Raw genomic sequence first — 23,318 nt, 5'->3', positions numbered from 1 at the left:
GGAGGAGCTAAATACTATTAAGATCACCAAGGAGGTGGTATTAGGGAAATTAATGAGACTGAAGGAGGATAAATCCCCTGGGCCTGATGGATTACATCCAAGGGTCTTGAGGGAGATAGCGGTGGGGATTGTGGATGCATTGGTGATAATTTTCCAAAACTCCCTGGAGGCAGGAACGGTCCCAGTGGATTGGAAAATGGCCAATGTAACACCTATATTTAAAAAAGGAAGTAAACAGAAGGCGGGTAACTATAGACCGGTTAGTCTAACATCGGTGGTGGGTAAAATGTTAGAGACAATTATTAAAGAAACACTAACGGGGCACTTGGATAAACATGACTTCATCGGACAGAACCAGCATGGTTTTGTGAAGGGGAAGTCCTGTTTAACGAATCTGCTCGAATTCTTTGAGGAAGTAACAACCCGGGTGGATAAAGGGGAACCGGTGGATGTGGTATACTTGGACTTCCAAAAGGCTTTTGACAAGGTGCCACATAAGAGACTATTGCTAAAAATAAAAAATTATGGGATTGGGGGTAATATATTAGCATGGGTAGAGGATTGGCTAACAAATAGGAAGCAGAGAGTGGGGATAAATGGTTCATACTCGGGATGGCAACCGGTGACTAGCGGGGTTCCGCAAGGGTCGGTGCTGGGACCCCAGTTGTTCACAATTTATATAAATGATTTGGAGGAGGGAACCAAGTGTAATATATCAAAATTTGCGGACGATACAAAAATGGGAGGAAAAGTAGGGGATGAGGAGGATAGGAAGAGTCTGCAAAAGGATATAGATAAGCTAGGTGAGTGGGCAACAACTTGGCAGATGAAATTTAATACTAATAAATGTGAAGTCATTCACTTTGGGAAAAAAAATGATAGGGCAAGTTATTTTCTAAATGAGGAGGAGCTGCGTTGTAATGCAACGCAAAGGGATCTAGGGGTATTAGTACATGAATCACTAAAAGTTAGTATGCAGGTGCAGCAAGCAATCAGGAAGGCCAATGGAGTTTTGGCCTTATTGCTAGGGGGATTGAGTATAAAAACACGGAGGTCTTGCTGCAGCTGTACACAGTATTAGTGAGACCACATTTGGAATACTGTGTACAGTTCTGGGGTCCATACTTAAGAAAGGATGTACTAGCCCTGGAGGCAGTGCAGCGAAGGTTTACAAGATTAATTCCTGCAATGAGGGGATTGACATATGAGGAAAGGTTAAGTAGGCTGGAACTCTACTCTTTGGAGTTTAGAAGAATGAGAGGCGATCTCATTGAAACATATAAGATCGTGAGGGGCCTTGATCGGGTGGATGCACCGAGGATGTTCCCAATGATCGGGGAAACTAGAACTAGAGGACATAGTTGCAGAATAAGGGGGGGCTCTTTTAAAACTGAGATGAGGAAGAACTTCTTCACCCAGAGGGTGGTTAATTTATGGAATTCACTGCCCCAGGGAGCAGTGGAAGCAGAAACTTTAAATATATTTAAGACTAAAATAGATGGTTTTTAGCTGCCAAGGGGATAAGGGGCTACGGGGAGAGGGCAGGGATATGGACCTAGGTATGGTTAGTATAGTAAGACCTGAGTGATCTCCTGGACAAGTGTCGATCGCCTGGATTGGGGTCGGAGAGGAATTTCCCGGATTTTTTTCCCGAATTGGACCTGGGTTTTTATCCGGTTTTTTGCCTCCCCCAGGAGATCACGAGGTTCTTGGGGTGGAGAGGGGTGATAGCGGTATAAAGGGGAGGGTAGTGTCTTGTGTTCTGTGTCTTGTGTCTACTGTTTGTGGGTAAGTGTGTCTGTTTGGTGTTCAGCCATGAGCGAATGGCGGTGCGGGCTCGACGGACCTGGTGGTCTACTCTCGCACCTACTTTCTATGTTTCTATGTTTCTATGTTTCCTCTGGCTTCACTGCTCACAACTCGTCAATCCTTATTTCACAACTTTAGATTTTTCCATCTCTGGCCTTTGTCCAACCATCTGACCATCAAAAGTATCCATCTCATCAGGCTTTGTCCTTCCCCTCCTCACTTCGAGCTGTCTCCCTCCCACCCCTCCCTGCAATCCATCTGAAGGAAGATCCTGACCCGAAACTTCACCAATCCATGTTCTCCAGAGATGCTGCCCGACCCGCTGAGTAACTCCAGCATTTTTTCTTCATCACTCCTCTTCCCCGATCAACTTTCTGATATTCTGAAAATGTATCTACTTCCTTTATCAAATACCTCAAATGACCCATTCCCCCACAACCCTCGTAGAGCTTTCCAAAGATTCACCCGTCAGCAAGAAGAAATCGCTAAGATGCCCCAGTTATATACGACTGCCCCCTTATAACCACATCCCCTCAATCAAGACTTTCCCACAAGTGGAAACATTGACATCTACCCTGCTCATGTCCCCTTAGAATATCTTATACGCCTCAATAAAATCACACCTCATTATTTTAACTCCACGTTAGGAGTGTTGTGGAATTTACAGAAAGAGCCGTGTTTATACATATTACCCAGGAAATGAAAAATTACTCACCCACATCTGGATCCCAAACACATCCACACTGTCTGCTGGAATCCAATATCCAATTCTGCTCCTGAACTTTGTTCAGACAAATCCCTTGGTCTCTGTAAAAAAAAACCTGCAAGAAACCAGAAGTGAATGTTTTACTGAGCTGTCTGTTTCACGAGCCAATGTGCTTGCAGCTGATTTAACGCTGGGTTAGTGCTGACCGTTGCACAGGAGCAGAGCCTTAACGTCCATCCAGTGTTTACATATCTTTACCCAAAACAAGCTCCAAGCCTGCTGCCTGGGTGATTTCTGTTGTTACCTCTCAACTGCATTTAATCAAAGTGCAAGGAGATTTTAACTTGCAATGGTTTACGAGGATGTTGCCAGGTCTAGAGGGTCTGAGCGACAAGGGAGAGGTTGAGTAGGCTGGGACTCTATTCCTTGGAGCGCAGGAGAATGAGGGGTGATCTTATTGAGGTGTATAAAATCATGAGGGGAATAAATCGGGTAGACGCACAGTCTCTTGCCCAGAGTAGGTGAATCGAGGACCAGAGGACATAGGATTAAGGTGAAGGGGAAAACATTTAACAGGAATCCGAGGGGTAACTTTTTCACACAAAGGGTGGTGGGTGTATGGAACAAGCTGCCAGAAGAGGTAGTTGAGGCAGGGACTATCCCAACATTTAAGAAACAGTTAGACAGGTACATGGATAGGACAGGTTTGGAGGGATTTGGACCAAACACAGGCAGGTGGGACTAGTGTAGCTGGGACATGTTGGCCGGTGTAGGCGTTGGGCTGAGGGGCCCGTTTCCACACTGTATGACTCTAGAACACCTTCATTGTGTCCAAAGAAAGAGATTGCTTCCTTGATGGTGTGGGAATCTGTTGTTGGAACAAAAAAGAAAGACGAACAGAACAGGAACAGACCCAACTCATCCAATGCCCTTCACCATTTGCCTGTGTTTGGCCCTTATCCCTCTAAACCTTTCCCCATCCTATCACCAACTACATAGTGGCTCTGACCTACCATCTACCTCATTGCAGACCCTCGGACTATCTTTAATTGGAGTTTACCTTGCACTAAACTTTATTCCTTTTATTCTGTATCCATACACTGTGGAGGGCCTGACTGTAATCTTGTAGTACAATCTTTTTGCTGACTGGATATCACTCAACAAAAAAGAGTTGCATTGTACCTCGGTAGACATGACAATATTAAACTAAACATCCATTTAATGTAGTCATTTGCCTCAACTAGTTCCTCTGGCAGACACAAAATGCTGGAGTATCTCAGCGGGACAGGCAGCATGTATGGTATGGGTATGGGTGATGTTTCGGGTCGAGTGGGCCCACTCCCCTGACATCAGTCTGAAGAAGGATCTCGAAAGGTCACCCATTCTTTCGCTCCAGAGATGCTGCCTGTCCCGCTGAGTTACGCCAGCATTTTGTGTCTGCATTCGATTTAAACCAGCATCTGCAGTTCTTTCCGACACATAGTTCCTCCTGCAGCTGGTTCTCTATACCCACTATCTTCTATGTGGAAGGTTTTGTATTCCCCCTCTTGCCTTAAACCTATACCCTCTAGTTCTCGATTACTTGATTTTCTAGCCTGGGAAAAAGACTATGCATTTACCCTATCCATTCCCCTTATGATTTTATATATTTCTACAAGATCAGCCCTCAACCTCCTGCGCTCCAAGGAATAAAGTCCTAGCCTGCCCAACCTTTCCCTGTCCCACCAGGCACTCGAGTTGTGGCAAAGACTTTGCACAAAGGTTGGGCGGGGCAAAGCATTATTAACAGCTTATTTCTTTACAAAGCCACTCGTTGTTCAAGGCAATAAATTACTTTTGTGCATCAACATGAAGAATAGCCTTGAACATAATGTGCTGGAACAATATCCCCTCGGTACCTGTGCTGAGCTACTGTGACACCATCAAGAAATCAGTGAGTGCACCTTTGGGCAAATTGGATCACAGCCAAGTGCTGTGCTTCCACGCAAATAAATGTCCCCAACAATAAGCTGGTGGCTGAGGGCAGCACAGTGGTAGAATGGCCACCTCTCAGCGCCAGAGACCCCAGGTTCGATCCCGACTACGAGTGCTGTTTATACAGAGTTTGTACACTCTCCCTGTAGGATTTTCACCTGGTGTGTAGGATAGTGCTAGTATATGGGTGATCGCTGGTTGGCACCGACTCGGTGGGCCGAAGGGCCCGTTCCCCCGCTGAATGTCTAAAGTCTAAAGCAGGGGTCGGCAACCTTGTTCTGCATAGGGGCCAGGATGTATGTCTGGGAGCGGATGGCGGGCCACATCCATCACGTGTACACAAGGATCCTGCCCTCATCCCGCCCCGGTGGCAGGCATCAAATCACGTGTTCACATAGATCCCGCCCCTTCGAGGACGCCACCGGCCCCTAGTTATGGGCGCACGAACATGGCGTACCTACAGACCATTGCTTTGGCTATGTCCTGAAGGCGGTAGCTCCAATACTCACACTCACCCGTCGTCAGCCTATTGACAACCCCAATCCCGACAGTGAAGCCCAGACACAGAAGGTGCGCGGCCGTGCGCAGGATGCGGTACAGCCAGAGCTCGGCAATTGCAGCCGCCAGCGCAGGCCTCCTTGCGGCCTCGGGCGCTACCAGAGAAGACGGAAATCTGCAGGTCGTATGATTTCGGGTTACGGGCCGCATTCGGCCTGGGGGCCGTAGGTTGCCGACCCCTGGTATAACCTATATATACACCATGGAACACACGATGGGAATTAAGAGACCGCAGCTCCCCCCTCCAACATCAGGAAATCCTCAGCACACTGCCACTCATTCAGACCAAATCACTCAACATGCCCCCAACCCCAGAACCATTTTAATATCCTCGGGCATCACAGCACAATGGAAACAATGTCCCCAGCCTTAACATTGCAGGGAGGAGAGATATTAAGGTGCGTCAAACTTTGTTTAGCACACAATCAAGGACATGTGCTGATATGTAAAGCCCTCAGCGCATCAATCAAGCAATGAACTCAGCCAGCCACATTGAACACAATAGGACCAGTTAGCAAAAAGCAAGGTTCCTACAGCACAGGAATAGGCCCCAAGCCCCAAAATGTCCGTTGCAAACATGGTGCTCAGATAAACTAAAAGGAAGGTAAACACAAAATGCTGGAGTAACTCAGTGGGACAGGCAGCATCTCTGGAGAGAAGGAATGGGTGACATTTCGGGTCAAGACCCTTCTTCAGACCCTTCAACCCAAAACGTCACCCATTCCTTCTCTCCAGAGATGCTGCCTGTCCCGCTGAGTTACTCCAGCATTTTGTGTTGACCTTCGATTTAAACCAGCATCTGCAGTTCTTTCCTACAGCCAAGATAAACTGACCTGAATGGACATGATCTATATCCCTCCATTCCCTGCATATCCATGCACTTATCCAAAACATCCTTAGATGTCACTATCTTATCTGCCTCCACCACCATATTCCTGGCACCACATTCCATTTTTAATTGCCCCTTTAAACTTTGCCACATCTCACTTTAAAGTTCTGTCCTCTAGTCTTTGAGATTTCCAACCTGGGAACAAAGGATCTGACCATCGACCCTATCTTTGCCTCTCATAACAGAGATGGGGTTGCAGGAGGGAGAGGCAGGGTTCAGGACCAAAGGAGCCCTTCAGCAAGGCAAGGCTGAGACTAAGGAGTGGAGGTGGTATACAGAGGGGTGAGGGTGAGAGGAGTCAAAAGTGTTTTATTGTCATACATCCCAGATGTATTTCTTACTTTCATACATACATGCATTTCATATTTCATACATCCCACATATACCATTCTTACTTGCAGCAACGCAACCGAATATGTAAACATAGTAAACTCTGTAAACAATAAAAGTGTTCGGAGCAGAATTGAATTGAATTGAATACCTTTATTGTCATTCGGCCCAACAAGTCTACTCCTTGGGTTCCTATTAAATCTTTTCCCCTGCATCTGAAACTTGTATCATCTGGTTCCCGATTCCCCTAGTCAGGGCAAGAGACTGTGGTTTACCCGATCTATTCCTCTCATGATTTTATACACCTCTATAAGACTCAGCAGATCAGGCAGTGGGTCGGCAGCATTTCAAGTCCACATCAGTTTGCCTGTTGCTCCAGTCTCCAACATCTGCAGCCTGTTGTGTCTCCGTCATTCAGTGATGTCACTGGCTCAAACATTCAAGTACATCTTGTCCTGTCCGAGGATGACGTTTGTTCATTAAGCTCCCTGCCCTTTCACCCAGTAACAATCCTGGGAACAGGCCTCGTAATTGTTCAATGTTCCGTGCTGGATCAATAAAACACAGTAATACTGCCACGTTCAAGAATAAAACGCCACACTCCGTCTAAAAGCACAAACACGCCCAGAGAGGGCTTTCGCTCCTGGTGCTCAAACAGAAGCAAGGCAGGAGAAGGAAGCTGCAGGCAGAGGGGATTAGTTTAATGGCACCATTTACAGCACACATATTCGGGCCGAAGGGCCCGTTCCTGTGCTGTACTCCATGTTCTAGAGTAAAACAAAACAATTTGGTCAAAGGGAAAAAGGAAGCACATGCAAGCTGAAATCAACCAGGGCATTTGAGGTATATGGAAGCAAGGAGGAATGAACTTAAGCAGACGATTAGAAGGTTCAAACATGGGCCACAAAATGGCTGGTGAATCGGATGAAAGAAAATACAAAGGCTTTTTATACTTACAATAAAAATGAGGGCACATAGGGAGAAGGTGGGACTGCTCAAGGATAAAGGAGGGAATTGGTACTTGGAGTCAATAAGCTAGGTATGAAATGAGTACTTAGCATCGGGTTTTCACCTAGGAGAAGGATGTGGAGGGCAGCAAGATCATGATGCAGAATATTAACATGCAAAGGCTGTTAGTGTGAAATATCAAGGTATGCCTACTTTGACATTCTCTTCCTAGCTGATGCCAGGGATGCGGCCTGGCCCACTGCAATGGCAGTTTGAGACTATGTTGGAAGGACGTGGCGATGCTCGTGTACTGCCTGGGTGGGTACCATTCTACCAGGTTGCATGCAATACAAAGTATCTCACTGTTCCAAGGTCCATGTGACAATAACGTATCATTGAATCATCAGGGCTCGAAGGGCATTAAGGAAGATAAATCCCCAGGATCTGATAAGATCTATCAGCGGTTATTGAATGAGGCAAGAGGAGATTGCAGGAGTCACGACAAAGATTGTTGCATCTTCTCTAGCCACAGGCAAGGTCCTGGAGGACTGGAGAATAGCCATTGTTGTTCCTTTATTTCAGCAAGGAAGTAAAGAGAATCTGGGGAATTATAGGCCAGCGAGCCTCGTGTCACTGGTAGGGAAGATATTGGAGAGGATTCTTCGGGATAAGATTTGCTCCCATTTGGAAGAGCATGGGTTAAATAAGGACAGTCAGCATGGAAGGTCGTGCCTTACTAAGTTGATCGAGCTTTTTGAGGTGACGAAGGTGATCAAAGGGGGTAGGGTGGTGGATGTTGCCTACGTGGATTTTAGTAAGGCAGTAAAAATCGAGGAGAGTAAGCAGCCGTTTTGGGAGGTGAAGAATCAACTTTATATAAAGAGGAAAAAATAGCAAAAAGAACAATTTTGATTGAACAGGCGGGAAATTTAAAGAAACAAGCTACTGACTGGCGAAGGAAGGGGCAGACCAGCCAATAAAAGAGGAGGGCGGCTCAATGGGTGCGGCCATGTTGGGGTCAGGTGCAGAACTGAGGCTTTGGCTTGAGAGGCTTCGACGAGAAGGGCTGAGGAAAGGACCGTTGAGCCATCAGGAGGGTCCATTTCAAGCCCAGAGGCAGAGCAGCAGCAGGAAGTTGAAAAGAGGAGCCGTTGGGAATAAAGTAGGGAGACACAAAATGCTGGAGTTACTCAACGGGTCGGGCAGCATCTCTGGAGAAAAGGAATGGAGTCGGGATGCAGGATCACGCGATGGGCCGTATCTGCATGATTTGGGAGCTGGTGGACCCTAGTGTGGTTCTCGGTAACCGCACCTGCAGCAAGTGCTGGTTGCTCGAGGAATTCAGGCTCAAGATTGATGACGTGGAATCTGAGCTTCAAACACTGCGGCACACCAGGGATGGGCGGAGAATTACCTCGACGCCGTGTACCTCAAGCAGGCATCAGAGTACCTACTCCCTATTCAGTCCATGCCCAGGAGGAAGAGGATGTGACTGCGTGTGTGGCGGGGAGGGGGACCCGAGAGACAGTGTTGGAGGAGCCTTAGCCCTGGAGTTTATCTAACAGATCAAAGAGTCTTGCTCCCGGTGCGGGCGAGAATAGAAGCCATGGTGCAGCCTCATAAGACTTTGGTGAGGCAACATCTGAAGTATTGTGTGCTGTTCTGGTTGCCCCCTAACAGGAAGCATATGGGAAGCCGTCTCCCCCAGTAACATTAGGTAATTAGACAGGTGCACGGATAGGACAGGTTTAGAGGGATATAATAATAATAATGGATGGGATTTATATAGCGCCTTTCTAATACTCAAGGCGCTTTACATCGCATTATTCATTCACTCCTCAGTCACACTCGGTGGTGGTAAGCTACTTCTGTAGCCACAGCTGCCCTGGGGCAGACTGACGGAAGCGTGGCTGCCAATCTGCGCCTACGGCCCCTCCGACCACCACCAATCACTCACACACATGACAAGGTGGGTGAAGTGTCTTGCCCAAGGACAGAACGACAGTATGCACTCCGCCCTACATGGACAGGTGGGGCTGAAGGGCCTGTTTCCAGGCTGCAAGACGCAATGACTCTCCGGGGAAACATACAATGTCCCGCACTTGATGGCAGAGTGGCCTTGCACCTTCTGTACAAAGAGGTGGGTCTAATGCAACGATAGAGAAACACCCCCGTCACATTTTCCCAGTCTGTGTACGTCAAAAAGCACAGAGTCTGCAGCTGGTCACACCCAAAACATAAGCGAGAGTACAGTCCGCTTCATCTCAACCTTAAAGCAGACATTGGACTTTGTCTATGGCACTGGTGCGCTATAATGCTGAGAACTTTACTCTGCACTCTGTATCTTCCCCTTTGCTCTACCTATTGAACTCAAGTTTGACTTGATGTGTATATATTATCTCATTGAATAACATGCAAAAGTGTTTACGCTGTACCTTGGTGCATGATAATAATAAACCTACCCTAGACATGGTCACACCTGCCACTCCCAGGCAGAGCGATTGAGGGACAAAAATCAGCTAACGTCACACAGATCCCATCTGATCGTCCCAATTTGATCAATGAATTGCGGGCACACTATTTACATTATGTAGGTCTGGTGGTGAAAACGCAATTTCAATCAGGAACTCGAGAACCACGTAATGTTACTTTGGAAATAAGCAAACAGGAAAACGCTGGTTGGTGGTAGTGGGAGCTCAAACTGGGAGCCCAGAAACATTGGTCTAAGCCTATTTAGCTATAGTCCCAAGTGTGAGGGTTAGGTGTCCCACACCCTTTTCATATGGGAGGGCAGAACAGGAGCACTTCTGGGCATGGTGCCCCAATCTGCCCCCATAAAAAGCATAGTGGTGCAGCAGTAGAGTTGCTGCCTTACAGCGCCAGGGACCCATGTTGGATCTTGACCACTGGTGCTGTCTGTACAGACTTTATACTCACGCCCGTGACCTGCGTGGGGTTTCTCCGAGATCTTCGGTTTCCTCCCACACTAAGACATGCAGGTTTGCAGGTTAATTGGCTTGGTATAAATGTTAAATTGTCCCTAGGGTGTAGGATAGTGTAAGTGTGCGGGGATCGCTGGTCAGCGCGGACTTGGCGGGCCGAAGGTCCCGTTTCCTCACTGTAACACTAAGCTAAACTGAAACTAAACAGTGATTACAAATAGCAGGCACGAGCTCCACATCATCCAAGTGCACAATCATTGTTGGAGCTGGTCCAATGCTGCTGGGTGTCTGCGGTTATGAGAAGGCAGGAGAATGGGGTCATGAGGGAATGATAGATCAGCTGTGATTGAATGGCAGAGTAGACTTGTTGGGCCAAATGGCCTATCACTTATGAACTGCAGTTAACTTGGATGGGACATCTTAGTCAGCATTGACAAGCTGGGCCGAATGGCCCATTTCAATGTTAAATTACACTTTGACTAATTTCTGTGTGATATGACCCCATGCCTAACTTTAGGCAGCAATATTCCAGAGCTTTAGTGTCTCAGCAGCTGAGAGCAAGGCAGACACTCTTTCTAAAAAAAAAGAATTACATTTGTTAAACTGAGATCAGAATGAGGTCTGTGCACTTCCCAATGACGCACAGGCACACACAGCACTCCTTGTTCGGTGTAACAATACAATGTTCCCGAAGATAGACACAAAATGCTGGAGTAGCTCAGCAGGTCTGACAGCATCTCTGGAGAAAAGGAATAGTTTAGTTTAGTTTAGAGATGCAGCGTGGAAACAGGCCCTTCGGCCCACCGAGTTCGCATCGACCAGCGATCCCCACATATTAACACTACCGATACACACACTAGAGACAATTTTACCAAGCGAATTAACCTACAAACATGCACATCTTTGGGGCATGGGAGGAAACCAAAGATCTCGGAGAAAACCCCACGCAGGTCACGGATAGAACGTCCAAACTCTGTACAGACAGCACCCGTAGTCAGGATCGAACCCGGGTCTCTGGCGCTGTAAGGCAGCAACTCTACCGCTGCGCCACCGTGCCAGGAACTGTCACCGATTGGTTATGTTTCAGGTCGGAATCCTTCTTCAGACTGAAAGGTAGAGGTGGGGGAGGAACCTGGAGTCAAGAAAGGCCAGAACAAATCAGGGCCAGCATTGGTTGTGCAGAAAGGGACTGCAGATATTGGTTTATACCAAGGACAGACACAAAGTGCTGGAGTAACTTTGAGTCAGGTAGCATCTCTGGAGAAAAAGAGCTGGTGACGTTTTGGGTCAGGTGGACAGTCGGAACCTATTTCCCCCCCAGGGTGAAAATGTCAAAAGACTAGAGTGCATAGCTAGAGGGAGAGAAGGGAAAAGTTGAAAGATGTGTGGGGCAAGTTTTTGTTTTCTCAAGAGAGTGGTGGGTGGTGGTGGGGGAGGCAGTCAATAGTGGCTTTGTGAAACTATTGGAGAGGTACTTGGATATATAGGTAATGGAGGGATGTGGATCACATGCAGGCAGATGTGAATCATTTATTTTGGCATCTTGTTTGACACAGATATTGTGGAGCAGACGGCCTGCTGTACTGGTTGGGACCCTTTTAAAGGGCCGTCTCTGGATCTCCTCCAGAGATGCTGCCCGACCCGCTGATTTACTGCAGCACATTGCGTTCTACACAAGCTTCCAACATCTGTAGTTTGTTGCATCGCCCCTCACCCTCGCCACAGGTTGGCTGCTGTTTCCCATCTTCTGACACTGACTGTCCTTCAGAGGGCTATAAAACACTTGGACTTTGCAAACGCTAGTCTTTTATCCCAAGTCAGAGCATCTGCAGGGTAACCTTGACGAAGGTGGTGTCAGGCTCTCTGCCTTTGCTCGAAGCATGCACAGTGTTAAACTCTCCAACCCTTCAGTTGGGAGGCACGGTTGTGCAGCGGTAGAGTTGTTGCCTTACAGCGCTTTCAGCTCGATTGTAATCATGTATTGTCGTTCCACTGACGGAATAACCACGTGGGTTTTCTCCCAGATCTTTGGTCTCCTCGCACACTCCAAAGACGTACAGGTTAGTAGATTAATTGGCTTGGTATAAATATAAATTGTCCCTAGTGTGTGTGTGTGTGTAGGATAGGGTTAATATGCAGGGATCGCTAGTCCGCTCAGAATCAGTGGGCCGAAGGGCCTGTTTCTGTGCTGTATCTCTACACTAAACTAAAGCAACAAAAGCACTTTTCACTGTACAGGGCCTGTCCCACTTGGGCATGGCGTGCATTACGCGCGCATGGTGACGTAGGCAGTGACGCGAGGTCGCGCACAGCGCCTCAGGATTTTGGGATTCACAAAATCTTCGCGCGCCACCTGCGTGACGTGCAAATGACGCCCACGTGGGACAGGCCCTTACCTCTGTACACACGACAATAAACTGAACTCAAAGCCATCGACCCCAGGAAGACCAGCTGGCGAGATCGCAGAGTTAGTTGGAGGCAAGAGTTTCTGCTGCCGACGGAAAACCTAGAGACTACACGAAGAAGGAAGGCAAGTTACAAGGAGACTAGGGAATAGTGTAAAAACCTGCAGTGTTTTTCTTTTTGGTATTTATGGTCCTGAGCTTTGAACTTTGAAATACCGAGCATCTCTGGAAATAAAAGCAATTGACGCAATCAATTTCTCCCCACCGTGTGACGGATCTCTGCTGAAAGGCAACAGGGCAAAGACACATCACAGGGAAACCACAGTGGAATATTCAAAGCCGTTTCTCTGCATGTGCTGCGTTGAATTTCTCGCTCCACTCCAGAGGAAACACTAGAGTCGGGCCTGGTGTTATTGGAAGGGAAACGATCCTTCTCGCGCAGCTTACAATCATTAACTCCAATAATTCTGGAATCCCAGGTATTGCAATAAAAACAGAGATCCAAGTTACTGGAGCCTTGGGGAAAGTATTTGGTCTTTGAAGAAACAAAGGCAAAGAGAAGCAGGAATAACAGACATTCAGAAGAACTGGTGTTGGCTCAGTTTAATAAAGTGCATCAAGATAGCATTTGTTGGACAAACGAGGGCTTAAGCGGATTGGAGTGACTAGCAACGGTATACAATGCAAAACTTCTATGAAACCCCCTCATAGGTTACTGGATAACTCTGCAATTGAGCTATAGAGAAGTCATAAGGTAATTCAGCGTGGAAACATTCCCTTCAGCCCAACATGCCGACCAACATAAATGCCCCATTTACACAAGTTCCACCAGCCTGCGTTTGGCCCATATCCCTCTAAACCTATCCTATCCATGTACCCGTCTAAATGTTTCTTAAATTATGCAATAGTACTTGCTTCAACTACCTCCTCCGACAGCTCGTTCCATACACCCACCACACTTTTCTGTAAGAAGTGTTACCCCTCAGGTTTCTATTAAATCTCCCCCCACAACCCTTAAACCCATGTTCTCTGCTTCTCGATTTTCCAATTCTGAGCAGAAGACTGCGCATTTACCTGATCTATTCCTGCCATGATGTTATGCACCTCCATAAGATCACCTCTCACCCTCCTGCGCTCCAACGAATAAGCAGCTGTTGTTCCAACTCCAACAGGGAATCCTCACACTGATACCACTGGGTCCTGCTGCCCTTCCCTCCTATTCTAACCACGCTACTTCTCCCACCCCTCACTTTCCACTCTAAACCGCCATTGCCCACACCCACCTCCCACCATCCCTTTCACCAACCCGCCTGACGTCCCTCGTTCCGATGCAGAAAGGTCTTCAGAGGCCATTCCTTTGCACCCCTACATCCTCACCCCCATCGAATTCTGGGCCCGCCGTGATGAGAAGCTCTTCTTCCAATGCCTCTACCTCTGGGCCATTTTCCTATGATAAAGAGTCCTCACCTCCCAGTGATGAACTCCCATCTCCAAAATTCCTCCTCCTCTCAGACTCCCCCCGCCGGCCTTCTACACTCTCTGGCCATTTTTATCTCCAACTGGTGGTGTGACATTAACTTGTCCACTTCCCTTAGCCACCCCACTCTCACCCCCTCTGAACGCACCGCCCTCCGCTCACTCAGCAACAAGCCCAACATTATCATTAAAGCCGCCGACAAGGGAGGTGCCGCTGTAGTGCGGCGTTAACGTTTTAAAGGAAAGAGGAGCAAGTTGGGTCAATGCTTTGCCGACCGAGACGCCCCATCCAAGATGGTTCCATTCGCCCATGCTTGGCCACATCCCCCTAAGCCTTTCCCTGTCTATGTATATGCCCAAATAACCTTAACTTCTCTAGATCTACATACGCTGTGTACCTTCGTGCAGCACCACAGACCTGGGTTCAATCCTGACTACGACAGAGCTCGTGCATTCTCCGTGACCACGTGGGTTTTCTCCAGGTGCTCCAGTTTCCTCCCATGCTCTAAAGACGCACAGGTTTATAGGTTAAGTGGCTTCAGCAAACTTGTAAATTGTCCGTGGTGTGTAGGATGGTGCTAGTGTACGGGGATCACTGGTCAGTGTGGATTTGGTGGGCCAAAGGATCTGTTTCCGTGCTGCATCTCGAAAGTCTACAGTCTAGTAGTGCCTGCCGGCAGAGAATGGTCACTCAAGATGCAGAGGATGTTTGAATTCTAGGAGTAAAATTAGGCCATTCTACCCATCAAGTCTACTTTCCCCATTCAATCCTGGCTGATTTATCCTTCCCTCTCAATCCTATCTCCTACCTTCTATGGCAGTCCCATGGATACAGACAGACAAGTCCTCAATGTAACGGGAACATGTTGATTATACAGAAGAAACACAGGTCCTGGATTCCCAAGCACATTCAGGATATGCCAAACATGGTCAGGTCAATCCACAGTTTCAGAAACAGGAAAGGTTAAAGTACAATTGGATCAGAAAACCATCCAGCAGCTGAGAAACAGCAGGGAATCTCGAGCTGGTGAAATGTGTGGAATGCCATAGCGTGACGTTGAAAGGTTTCCATTGGGGGGGGGGGGGGGCACAAGAGATGGTGCCGGACCCGACTACCATGGCGTCCCGGTGGTCCATCTCCCCACAGTCGGGCACACGATCCCTCTCCCCGACTCCCTCCATGGCCAAACACCTCATCGCAAGCCGACAGTGATGCTTTTGTCCACGGAATTGCAATAGAACATACAAGAGTACAGCACAGGAATAGGCCCTTGGGTCCACAATGTTGACTAATGAATAAATGGCCAGTTAAAATCACCTCCTGTACCTGCACATGATCCAATACCATCCATTCCCTGCACATCTACGGTATATGCCTACAAATGAAAGCATCTTAAACGCACTATTGTATCTGCTTCCACCAGCACCCATGGCAATGTGTCCAGGCACCCACCACACGTGTAAAAATACTAGCCGTTGAGCTTTAATTATCTTCTCTAAACATGTCCCCTCTAACTTTCAAATTATGTCCTCTAATCCTTAACATTTCCTCTTTGGGAAAAGCGCGACTGTCTACGCTATCCATGCTTTTATATGCTTCAGGTCTCCTCTCAGCTTCCGACGTTCCAGTGGAAACAAACCAAGTCTGTCCAACCTAGCTCATACCCTCCAATCCAGGCAGCATTCTGGTAAACCTTTCCTGTACCCTGAATGTAGTCGACCATCGTGGTGTGGCAAATCCATAGGAGCAGAGCGATCACATACAGTGGCCATCTTCACGCTGCCGTGGCAAGGCCACCAGCATAATCGAGGACCAGTCTCACCCCGGTCACTCCCTCTTCTCCACATGCCCATCGGGCAAGAGGTACAGAGGTTTGAAAACACACACTTGCAGATTCAGGGACATTTTCTTCCCAGCTGTTACTAGACAACTGAACGGTCCCCTCACTGACTGAGAGTGGTCCTGATCTACCATCTACATCAAGGGAGATTTCCAAACTATCTTTAATCGGACTTGACCTTGCACGAAACATTATACCCATTATCCTGTACCTGTACACAGTGGACACCTTGATTGTATTCATGTATAGTCTTTTCGCTGACAAGACAGCATGCAACAAAGAGCTTTTCACAGTTCCTCGATATATGTGACGATAATAAACCAAACTGAAATTTTTTGGGCTTCACAAAAGCATCCAATTCCATCCGCCGAGGAGGATTTACCTCTTAAATCTGGCTCTCCAGAGATGTTGGTCCATTGCGGCGTGCAAACTGGGGTCTCAGCAGAGTGAGCGATTCCCAGGAGCACGGAGAACAGGTTTCAAGGAGGTTCTCAGAATCTCCTCACACGAGCCAACATCCTCGCTGACTCAGGAGGAATCCCTGGCTTGTCACTGCTCAGGTTAGTAGCATTGTAGTCAGAAGGCTCCAAGCATGACGTGTCACCCAGAGCTAGGAGCCCAAGATAAGCAGAGGAGGAGTGTACGATAACGCACCCTGTCCAAACCCACCTCTGGGGAATGCGTAGGTGCCGCATTGGTTTATTACCGTCACCTATACAGAGATACAATTTTAAAAAACCTGTGCCTGCCTGCTATCCGGTCAAATCGAGTCATACTCCATACGAGTACAATCAACCCATATACATATACAACAGAAAGTACAATGACACAAATATCAGAGTCCAGAATATCGTGTTATTGCATTGTAGTGTTACAATTACAGGTGTAAAACAACTGCAATGAGATGGGTTGGAAGATTGTGACAACATTCCAGTTTATGGGAAGATGGTTCAGTAGTCTGGGAGCAGCAGGGAAGAAGCTGCTCTGGAATCTGGTGGTGTGCACTTTCAAGCTTTCGTAGCTTCAGCCTGACAGGACGGAGAAAATTCGGAATGAAGTTTCCATCCTGGGAAAAAGATTCTGACTGTGTAACCTACTAATGATTCAGGTTGATAAAAATGCTGGAGAAACTCAGCGGGTGAGGCAGCATCTATGGAGCGAAGGAAATTGTGACGTTTCGGGTCGAGACCCTTCTTCAGACTGATGTGGGGGCGGGAAGAGGAAAGGATGAGGTGGAGACGGTGGGTTGTGGGAGAGCTGGGAACGGGGGGGGGGGAAGAGGGAGAAAGCAAGGACTACCTGAAATTGGAGAAGTCAATGTTCATACCTACACGAGTGAAATATGAGGTGCTGCTCCTCCAATTTATGGTGGGATTCACTCTGGCCATGGAGGAGGCCCAGGGCAGAAAGGTCAGATTCGGAATGGGAGGGGGAGCTGAGGTGCTGAGCCACTAGTTATCTGAAATGGTTCAGGTTGATGACTCCAATCTCTTGATGAACAGGTCTGTGGCAAAAAGCTTCAAAATGGTGTGCCTTGGTTCAATGTGGTGAACGTGCTCAGCAAAGAACCCCAAGCAGGCAATCCCTGGCTGGCTAATATGATCTCAAGGACAGACTTTATCCTGTCCACGGGCTTTTGGGAACTGGCACAGGTTGGCTCAAGAACACCTTTTTTACCTTGAGACATTGTGACAGAAATGGCTTTCAGTTACTTTAATGTTACCGCTAGATTTTTAACTTCTTTCCCACGCGCACCTTCCTTGTAGGTCTGGGTATCGCAGGCAGAGATAAGCATTTAATGACCATCTCTAACCACCTTTAATGAAGTGGAAGAGACAGACGCTAGTTTGAACCACTGCAGTCTGTGTGGCGAAGGTGCTGGTGGGGAGTGAGTTCCAGGGTTCAGACCCACCCAAGGGTCAGCGCTGGTGTGTGCAACATGGAAGGGGACCAGCAGGAGGCAGTGTCACCATGCGCCCACTACCCTGGTCCATGGCGGTGGAGATAGTGGAAGATGTTGTCAGGATCACCTGGATGATGGAGCACAAGAGACCTGCAAACAGGGCCACGCTATGCACGAGAACTTGGGTAAAGGAACGGGGTTCTAATTAAATGGACTACTTTGACCTGGACAGCTCTGCACTCCTCAAATTGTTAGTGCTGCACTCATCTATCCAACTATTCAATATTTTATCCCAGTCCTGCCGTGTGCCTTGCAGATGGTGGAAAGTTTCTGGAGCACGACAATACATGTAAGCTGACCTAATCTCTATTTTTTTAGTATTAACATTGGTTTATTAATGTCACGAGGCAGTGACAAATATTGCTTGCATGCTATCAAGTCAACCCATACAATACATGAGCACATCAGGCCATATACAAGTACTGTATAACAGGTAGTGCAAAGAGCATTACAGTTACAGAGAAAAATTGCATTGTCCACAATGAGGTAGGTCAGAAGATACTTTGGCTTACGAGTGGACTGTTCAGTAGCCTGATAACAGCGGGGAAGAAGGGGTTCTGGATCTGGTGGTATGTGCTTTCAAGCTTTCATTTAGTTTATTGTCCAAAGTGCTGAGGTTCAGGGAAAAGCTTTTGTTGCATGTTAACCAGTCAGCGGAAAAACAATACATGATTACAATCAATCCATCCACGGTGTACAGATATATGTTCAGTGCAAGATAAAGTTCAGTAAAGTATAATCAAAGATCGTCCAAGAGTCTCCAATGAGGTAGATGATAGCTCAGGACTGTTTTTTTTTTGTAGGAAAGAACTGCAGGGGCTGGTTTAAATCTAAGGTAGACACAAAATGCTGGAGTAACTCAGCGGGACAGGCAGCATCTCTGGAGAGAAGGAATGGGTGACGTTTCGGATTGAGACCCTTCTTCAGGACTGCTCTCTAATTGTTAATTGGATGGTTCAGGAGATGAGAGTTGTCGCACTTCTATACCTCTAGTCTGATGGGAGAGCGGAGAAGAGGGAAGTCCAAATGGATTTCTGGGCGCTTTCTTCTCTTAGTTATGGAGGCAGTTCTAAGATAAAAGTCTGGACGTGTCCTGCTATTTTTACTGCTCTTCCATCCACCAACACGCTCACTTTCACACAATGGGCTGCATTGTGCCACAAGGCACTGGCCACACGTCCTGCTGCACGGAACAAGGCTCACCGGCTGTTGACAGAGCTCAGGTAACTGAGAGGCGGTGTAACCCCAGCCTGTGAACTGACAGAGGAATTCCCATTGTTCTTTATCCAGACCCTGGGATTGACACAGGAGAGGAATACTTGATGACTGCCCGACCGACACCCACCACAAGGACAAATGTGTCAAACCAGCAGCCTCCTTGGCACCGCGCAAAGCTCAACGCCATCTTTCAGCCCTTTAAACCAATTTCTACCCTACCATGTGTAGGAAAGAACTGCAGATGCTGGTTTAAATTGAAGGTAGACACAAAGTGCTGGAGTGACTGAGCGGGACAGGCAGCATCGCTGGAGAGGAGGAATGGGTGAAGTTTTGGGTGGAGACCCTTCTTCGACCCGAAACGTCACCCATTCCTTCTCTCCAGAGATGCTGCCTGTCCCACTCCGTTACTCCAGCACGTTGTGCCTACCTTCTATCCTATTTCCAGATAAGACTCCCTGCCTCACAGGAGATGGAACTTGGTGAGACAGCCACTCAAATCTGTTCACTGTCAAATCAATAAACTGGTCATGGGAGCATCGATGAGACCTCACTTACAGCTTCCTTTACGCAAGGCCAAACTCTTCCAGCCCATCGATTAATCCACTGACCACATAATTAGTTGAACCAACTCAGAAGCAACTGCATTAGAGAATTCTAAACCACACACACACACAAAACTGGTAGAGAGATTTCAATTAATTACCAAATAGTTAATAAAATGTTTCTTCACTATGAAAATGATTTTTTTTCTCTCAAATTACTCATGATCCCAAACTATAACATTTTTACAAAACCAAAAAGCTCCTTAGACATTGTTGCATCTCTTTGGCCACAGTCTTAACACAAAATATTAATATGAAATAAAAGTCATTACTTAATCTTTATTTACAAATGTCTCTTTATATTATGACAAGGCCCACTGTGTAAAGAGCAGGCAGATCTCAAATATCCATCCTTGTTCGGTAAAGTTCCAAGCCTTGGGTGCAGATATTTAATTGCAGTGCGTCCAAGTATTTTCCCTTCACACTGACACACATAAACACACCTATCAAGTAAGGGTGTAGCAGAAGTTTCTCGCTCCGGCTATGTCTTGTCTAACCAGACATTTATTTCATTAACTATTTCAAACACGCACAGCCCCAGAGGAGGTCCCAGAAGGCAGGGTCCCTTGCAAATGAAAAACTAATAGCAGTTTAAGAATGCCACACTGATTGTTTCCCTGTTACACGGGGCTGTTGCCCCACACCCCGGCCCTTGTGGGCGTAATTAAAAGGCAACCAGGGGGCATGTCGATAACAATGAAACCGCCCGTGTTTGTGCGGCAGCCGCTGGAACAGGGGCAAATGTGGAAACACAGACTCCTACAATGAACCAGATATCCCCCACGGCAAGGGTGACAATGCCCACACACCACTCGCTCCTAGATTAACCGTATGTTTGTCTACACACATAATTCACCTGGAGATGAAGTCGCCCGCGGCAATGTGACAGCTCCCCGCTGCACTGGATGTGGGGGGGAGGGCACCTGCCTTTAACCAAGCAAACATTAAACCAGAAGACAGACACAAGATGCTGGAGGAACTCAGACGGGACAGGAAGGAAGGAATGGGTGACGTTTCGGGTCAGACAGCATCAAAACCAGAACTGCCACACGACCACAGAATAATTGGTGCAGCAATGCATAGCTCTGCTGCAGCATGCATGCAGCTGCTTTATACACCCCCCCCCAATCTCCTCTCCGTGCGTACACCACTGCAAGGCTGCACGTCCCCCGTTTAAGCCCCCCTCCTTCCCAGCCAGCCCTTACCTTCTCCCCGCTCTCTGCACCATTCCTCGCTGCCCAGCCAGAGTAGGGGAGGGGAGAAGTGCCACAATTATTTGCATTCCTGAAATTGCACCACGTGTAAAGCAGCCCTCCAATGGTCGGGGAGAAATGCACCCTGTGCATTGGTTCGAGTCCACGGCCTGTCAGGGCTGTACCACAGTGCAGCCGATCCAGGGGTAGACCCGGCCTGCAATCTGATGCATTTTCGCTTTGCGCACACTGACAGGGGACTTGTAGGGAGCAAGGCCATCTATACTGCTGCATACGAGCCGTGCTGTGCAGTTTGCAAATGTCTCCCTAATCCCGAGGAAAGGAGCGCTCTTCCTACAGCGGCTTGTTATTCCCATTTATGCATTCAGATGTGGGAGGAGAACCAGAGATGTATCTCTAATCAGTGTGTTAGCAGCAGCTTTATTAGCTGCAGTCTCTGTTGCTATGCAACTGGCTCAGACAAATGCCAGCTATTCTATGGACCCTGGTGATGTGGTGCCAAACTGATAGCACTTTACTGATTCTCAATTAATGCTAATTTATTGCATATTCACACACACACACACACATCATTAGGGATGCAGAGCACAAGAGCTTATCCAGTGACACAAATCAACCTGAATTCTCTCTCTCTCTCTCTCTCTATATTAAATAAAACCCACCCAGAATATAAACACTGCACAAACGCACACGGCTCACAATATCTCAGGCGCTTTTCATACCACAACGACAAATGCAATGATTTAAACATGTGCAGGTATTTATAACTGGTCTACACATACCAAAGGGTTCAGCATTTTTTTTTAACGCACAACCATTTATATTCTGATGGTGCCCTGAAGATTTATGAAGGATGTCAATCTTGGTACACCTGCTGCCCGTGTTTAAAGCAAGGGGAGGCACAGCTGGTAGAGCTGCTGCCTCACAGCGCCAAAGACCCAGGTTCGAGCCTGACTTCGGGCGATGGTCAGTGTGGAGTTTTCACATTCTCTCTGTGACTGGCTGGGTTTTCTCCGAGTTCTCCAGTTTCCCTAAGACGTGGGGATTTGTAGGTTAATTGGCCTCTTTAATTCCCCCTCGTGTGTAGGGAGTGGATGCAGAAGTGGGATAGCACAGAACTAATGTGAACGGGTGATCGATCAACCTAGGTGGACTAGATGGACTGAAGAGCCGGTTTTCATTGTATATCTTTGAAGCAAGAGAGAATTCTCCTGTGCAACACATCATTGCTCCCCCCCCCCACCCCCACCCCGGTACTCAAGCTGTAGGGACCATAAATAAGAAGGTGTATATTTTAAACAGGAACTGTACAAGATGCTCCCAGAATTAAAGTAATTTGTGGAAGAATTTGTAAGGTTGTGGAAGCTGAAACAATATTAGTGTTTAAGAGGCTTCTGGATAAAGATATGAATAAGCAGGGAATGGAGGGATATAGATCGGATGCAGACAGAAGGTTTATTTTGACATCATGTTCGACACAGACTTACTGGGCTGAAGGATCTGTTCCTGTCTGTACTGTTCTATGTATAGGAAAGAACTGCAGATGCTGGTTTAAACCGAAGATAGACACAAATTGCTGGAGTAACTCAGCGGGACAGGCAGCATCTCTGGAGAGAAGGAATGGGTGATGTTTCGGGTCGAGACCCTTCTTCCTTACTGTACTGTTCTATGTTCAATGATGTTCAATGATGGGCCAAATGGTCTCCTGCTGTGCCGTGCCTTTCTGTGATGGAAATGTTCAGCATGATGGTGAAAATATTCATTGACATTGTGTGTGTGTGTATGCGCGTGTGTATGCGTGCGCGTGTGTGCGCGTGTGTGTGTGTGCGCGTGTGTGCGCGTGTGTGTGCGTGTGTGTGTGTGTGTGTGTGTGTGTGTGTGTGTGTGTGTGTGTGTGTGTGTGTGTGTCTGTGTGTGTGTGTAAGCATCTCATCAGAGCTTACTTTCTCTTCAAAGGCTTTCAGAAAGACAACGGCCTTCACAGTCAGGTCAAGAACCCTGCACTTACAACAACTTGGACTTGAAAATGCTGCCAAACTGGCGACACTGTAGACTGTCTCAGTGTACAACTCCTATACACTTGTACTGTATATGAGATGCTTACCTAAGATGTCTCTAAATGATTATGTATAGTGATACTTGTACTGAACTGTATACAAGAATGGATTTCATTGTACCTCAGAGGTACACTCGGATTGGATTGCAACCTTGTCGTGGTCGGGGAGCTTGTGTGTCTCAGTGACCCCTAGAGCTTTGCCAGCGGGAGATTCGTCTCCTGTTAGGGTCTCCCATGCTGGACAGGTCGAAGGGTAGAGGCGAGACGAAGAACGATCCACTGGTCCTCCAGGTTGGAGGTTGAACACACGGCTAACAACCCTGTCTCGTAAAACACATATGTTACGGAAACAGCAACTGAAGGAATCAACACTATTGAGTGGAGGAC

At 47.4% G+C, this 23,318-nt stretch overlaps 1 protein-coding gene across 8 annotated transcripts in view; it reads right to left on the bottom strand.

Annotated features, from left to right (window-relative positions):
- Positions 1–20,980, bottom strand: part of phc2 (polyhomeotic homolog 2) — a 154,599-nt gene extending 133,619 nt beyond the window's left edge. For 2 of the 8 annotated variants that reach the window (XM_033047880.1, XM_033047883.1), the window contains exons 1-2: positions 20,867–20,976; positions 2,525–2,630 (exon numbers count right to left, since the gene is read on the bottom strand). The gene's annotated coding sequence lies outside the window, so the exon portion shown is untranslated. Of the gene's footprint in view, positions 1–2,524; positions 2,631–20,866 lie in introns of all 8 variants that reach the window. The other 6 variants (XM_033047877.1, XM_033047882.1, XM_033047873.1 and 3 more) reach the window with 6 other exon arrangements.
- Between the last annotated feature and the right edge of the window lie 2,338 nt (positions 20,981–23,318).

This window comes from Amblyraja radiata, chromosome 31 (assembly GCF_010909765.2).
Source record: "Amblyraja radiata isolate CabotCenter1 chromosome 31, sAmbRad1.1.pri, whole genome shotgun sequence".
Lineage (NCBI taxonomy): Eukaryota > Metazoa > Chordata > Chondrichthyes > Rajiformes > Rajidae > Amblyraja > Amblyraja radiata.
This window is presented reverse-complemented; position numbering and strand designations above follow the sequence as displayed.